This window comes from Styela clava, unplaced genomic scaffold (genome assembly GCF_964204865.1).
Source record: "Styela clava unplaced genomic scaffold, kaStyClav1.hap1.2 HAP1_SCAFFOLD_28, whole genome shotgun sequence".
NCBI classification, from domain to species: Eukaryota; Metazoa; Chordata; class Ascidiacea; order Stolidobranchia; family Styelidae; genus Styela; species Styela clava.
The window spans coordinates 120,001-125,000 of record NW_027556581.1 but is presented as its reverse complement, the minus strand read 5'-3'; the positions used below and the strand labels follow the sequence as shown (position 1 = coordinate 125,000).

Here is a 5,000-nt window from a genome sequence, read left to right as displayed (position 1 = left end):
CGGAGCGCACCCTTTTCTCGGTGGCTGGCGGGCGAGAGAGTGCTGCGTCGCCGGCATCGGCGTCGAAAGAAGCCGAGCCGAAAAAAGTTAAAGTACAAACGTGCAAGCATACTAACCTAACCCTAGGTAAGGCATGTCAGAGCGAAAGACAGTAATTTCGAATGAGCCAAGAAAGAGCGGTGCGGGGCCGGTCGGAGCGCACCCTTTTCTAGGTGGCTGGCGGGCGAGAGAGTGCTGCGTCGCCGGCATCGGCGTCGAAAGAAGCCGAGCCAAAAAAAGTTAAAGTACAAACGTGCAAGCATACTAACCTAACCCTAGGTAAGGCATGTCAGAGCGAAAGACAGTAATTTCGAATGAGCCATGAAAGAGCGGTGCGGGGCCGGTCGGAGCGCACCCTTTTCTCGGTGGCTGGCGGGCGAGAGAGTGCTGCGTCGCCGGCATCGGCGTCGAAAGAAGCCGAGCCGAAAAAAGTTAAAGTACAAAAGTGCAAGCATACTAACCTAACCCTAGGTAAGGCATGTCAGAGCGAAAGACAGTAATTTCGAATGAGCCAAGAAAGAGCGGTGCGGGGCCGGTCGGAGCGCACCCTTTTCTCGGTGGCTGGCGGGCGAGAGAGTGCTGCGTCGCCGGCATCGGCGTCGAAAGAAGCCGAGCCGAAAAAAGTTAAAGTACAAACGTGCAAGCATACTAACCTAACCCTAGGTAAGGCATGTCAGAGCGAAAGACAGTAATTTCGAATGAGCCAAGAAAGAGCGGTGCGGGGCCGGTCGGAGCGCACCCTTTTCTCGGTGGCTGGCGGGCGAGAGAGTGCTGCGTCGCCGGCATCGGCGTCGAAAGAAGCCGAGCCGAAAAAAGTTAAAGTACAAACGTGCAAGCATACTAACCTAACCCTAGGTAAGGCATGTCAGAGCGAAAGACAGTAAACTCGAATGAGCCATGAAAGAGCGGTGCGGGGCCGGTCGGAGCGCACCCTTTTCTCGGTGGCTGGCGGGCGAGAGAGTGCTGCGTCGCCGGCATCGGCGTCGAAAGAAGCCGAGCCGAAAAAAGTTAAAGTACAAACGTGCAAGCATACTAACCTAACCCTAGGTAAGGCATGTCAGAGCGAAAGACAGTAATTTCGAATGAGCCATGAAAGAGCGGTGCGGGGCCGGTCGGAGCGCACCCTTTTCTCGGTGGCTGGCGGGCGAGAGAGTGCTGCGTCGCCGGCATCGGCGTCGAAAGAAGCCGAGCCAAAAAAAGTTAAAGTACAAACGTGCAAGCATACTAACCTAACCCTAGGTAAGGCATGTCAGAGCGAAAGACAGTAAACTCGAATGAGCCATGAAAGAGCGGTGCGGGGCCGGTCGGAGCGCACCCTTTTCTCGGTGGCTGGCGGGCGAGAGAGTGCTGCGTCGCCGGCATCGGCGTCGAAAGAAGCCGAGCCGAAAAAAGTTAAAGTACAAACGTGCAAGCATACTAACCTAACCCTAGGTAAGGCATGTCAGAGCGAAAGACAGTAATTTCGAATGAGCCAAGAAAGAGCGGTGCGGGGCCGGTCGGAGCGCACCCTTTTCTAGGTGGCTGGCGGGCGAGAGAGTGCTGCGTCGCCGGCATCGGCGTCGAAAGAAGCCGAGCCAAAAAAAGTTAAAGTACAAACGTGCAAGCATACTAACCTAACCCTAGGTAAGGCATGTCAGAGCGAAAGACAGTAATTTCGAATGAGCCATGAAAGAGCGGTGCGGGGCCGGTCGGAGCGCACCCTTTTCTCGGTGGCTGGCGGGCGAGAGAGTGCTGCGTCGCCGGCATCGGCGTCGAAAGAAGCCGAGCCGAAAAAAGTTAAAGTACAAACGTGCAAGCATACTAACCTAACCCTAGGTAAGGCATGTCAGAGCGAAAGACAGTAATTTCGAATGAGCCAAGAAAGAGCGGTGCGGGGCCAGTCGGAGCGCACCCTTTTCTCGGTGGCTGGCGGGCGAGAGAGTGCTGCGTCGCCGGCATCGGCGTCGAAAGAAGCCGAGCCGAAAAAAGTTAAAGTACAAACGTGCAAGCATACTAACCTAACCCTAGGTAAGGCATGTCAGAGCGAAAGACAGTAAACTCGAATGAGCCATGAAAGAGCGGTGCGGGGCCGGTCGGAGCGCACCCTTTTCTCGGTGGCTGGCGGGCGAGAGAGTGCTGCGTCGCCGGCATCGGCGTCGAAAGAAGCCGAGCCGAAAAAAGTTAAAGTACAAACGTGCAAGCATACTAACCTAACCCTAGGTAAGGCATGTCAGAGCGAAAGACAGTAATTTCGAATGAGCCATGAAAGAGCGGTGCGGGGCCGGTCGGAGCGCACCCTTTTCTCGGTGGCTGGCGGGCGAGAGAGTGCTGCGTCGCCGGCATCGGCGTCGAAAGAAGCCGAGCCAAAAAAAGTTAAAGTACAAACGTGCAAGCATACTAACCTAACCCTAGGTAAGGCATGTCAGAGCGAAAGACAGTAAACTCGAATGAGCCATGAAAGAGCGGTGCGGGGCCGGTCGGAACGCACCCTTTTCTCGGTGGCTGGCGGGCGAGAGAGTGCTGCGTCGCCGGCATCGGCGTCGAAAGAAGCCGAGCCGAAAAAAGTTAAAGTACAAACGTGCAAGCATACTAACCTAACCCTAGGTAAGGCATGTCAGAGCGAAAGACAGTAATTTCGAATGAGCCAAGAAAGAGCGGTGCGGGGCCGGTCGGAGCGCACCCTTTTCTAGGTGGCTGGCGGGCGAGAGAGTGCTGCGTCGCCGGCATCGGCGTCGAAAGAAGCCGAGCCGAAAAAAGTTAAAGTACAAACGCGATGCTAATGAGCGAGCCGTTGTCTCGACTAATATGTAGGGGGCGTTCGATCGAGCGTCTGGCTTGAGCGCTTGTCGGCCTAGCAGAACGGTCGCATTGTTATGCCCGGGTTTTAGGCACCGCTGCAGGCGGCCGGCAGAGCTCTTGTTTGTGCGAAACTGAATGGATCGAGCCCGAGAGAGGGCGAGCAAAGAAAAAACGCAAATCGCTCCGCCTGGCACTGCCGGCGAGAGCGTGGACGTCGCGGCCAGCGACTGTCGAAGCCGAGTACGGCCGCAGGCGATCGCCTCGGTCTTAAACGAATGCGACGAGCACGCGCCGGGCGGCCCAGCAAGGGCCGAGCGCAGCTGTCGCAGCTATCTGGTTGATCCTGCCAGTAGTGATATGCTTGTCTCAAAGATTAAGCCATGCAGGTGCAAGTACGAGTTCTCGTAAAGCGAAACTGCGAATGGCTCATTAAATCAGTCTTGGTTTATTTGGTCTCGTAAGCGAAGTGGATAACTGTGGTAATTCTAGAGCTAATACATGCATTAAGCGCCGACTTCGGGAGGCGCGCTTTTATCAGATCAAAACCGACCGGGTTCGTCCTGTGACGTTTGATGACTCTGGATAACCACGCGGATCGTACGGTCTCTGCACCGACGACGTATCATTCAAGTGTCTGCCCTATCAACTGTCGAAGGTACGCTACGTGCCTACCTTTGTGATAACGGGTAACGGGGAATCAGGGTTCGATTCCGGAGAGGGAGCCTGAGAAACGGCTACCACATCCAAGGAAGGCAGCAGGCGCGCAAATTACCCATTCCCGACACGGGGAGGTAGTGACGAAAAATAACAATACAGGACTCTAACGAGGCCCTGTAATTGGAATGAGTACATCCTAAAACTCTTAACGAGTATCCATTGGAGGGCAAGTCTGGTGCCAGCAGCCGCGGTAATTCCAGCTCCAACAGTGTATGCTAAAGTTGTTGCGGTTGAAAAGCTCGTAGTTGGATTTTGGGCGAGCGCCGCCGGTCCGTCGCAAGGCGTGTCACTGGTTGCGTTCGCCTCACCTTCGGTTCTCCGTCGGTGCTCTTGACTGAGTGTCGGCGGTGGCCGATAAGTTTACTTTGAAAAAATTAGAGTGTTCAAAGCAGGCTGTTCGCCTGCATAGTGTTGCATGGAATAATGGAATAGGACCTCGGTTCTATTTTGTTGGTTTTCGGAGCACGAGGTAATGATTAAGAGGGACAGACGGGGGCGTCCGTACTCTGCCGTTAGAGGTGAAATTCTTGGATCGGCGGAAGACGAACTACTGCGAAAGCATTCGCCAAGAATGTTTTCTTTAATCAAGAGCGAAAGTCAGAGGTTCGAAGACGATCAGATACCGTCCTAGTTCTGACTATAAACGATGCCAACTAGCGATCGGGAGGCGTTACCATGACGACCTTTCCGGCAGCTTCCGGGAAACCAAAGTCTTTGGGTTCCGGGGGAAGTATGGTTGCAAAGCTGAAACTTAAAGGAATTGACGGAAGGGCACCACCAGGAGTGGAGCCTGCGGCTTAATTTGACTCAACACGGGGAAACTCACCCGGCCCGGACACAGGTAGGATTGACAGATTGAGAGCTCTTTCTTGATTCTGTGGGTGGTGGTGCATGGCCGTTCTTAGTTGGTGGAGCGATTTGTCTGGTTAATTCCGATAACGAACGAGACTCTGGCATGCTAAATAGTTACGCGACCTTCTCGGTCGGCGTCTAACTTCTTAGAGGGACTAGTGGCGTTTAGCCACACGAGATTGAGCAATAACAGGTCTGTGATGCCCTTAGATGTCCGGGGCCGCACGCGCGCTACACTGAGTGAAGCAGCGAGTGTCTAACCTAGGCCGAAAGGTCCGGGTAACCCGTTGAACCTCATTCGTGATTGGGATAGGGACTTGCAATTGTTTCCCTTGAACGAGGAATTCCCAGTAAGCGCAAGTCATCAACTTGCGTTGATTACGTCCCTGCCCTTTGTACACACCGCCCGTCGCTACTACCGATTGAATGGTTTAGTGAGATCCTTGGATCGGCCCCGTCGCGGCTGGCAACGGCCGCGTCGGCGTGTCGAGAAGACGATCAAACTTGATCATTTAGAGGAAGTAAAAGTCGTAACAAGGTTTCCGTAGGTGAACCTGCGGAAGGATCATTACCGAAAGTGGTGGTAGGCCCCGGCCGACCGCGCACTTAATTGT

At 54.4% G+C, this 5,000-nt stretch overlaps 1 non-coding gene across 1 annotated transcript; it reads left to right on the top strand.

Moving 5' to 3' along the window:
- Positions 1–3,147: 3,147 nt before the first annotated feature.
- Positions 3,148–4,957, top strand: LOC144419049 (small subunit ribosomal RNA). The gene has a single exon (XR_013473813.1). It is a non-coding gene; the product is annotated as a small subunit ribosomal RNA (ribosomal RNA).
- Positions 4,958–5,000: the final 43 nt, after the last annotated feature.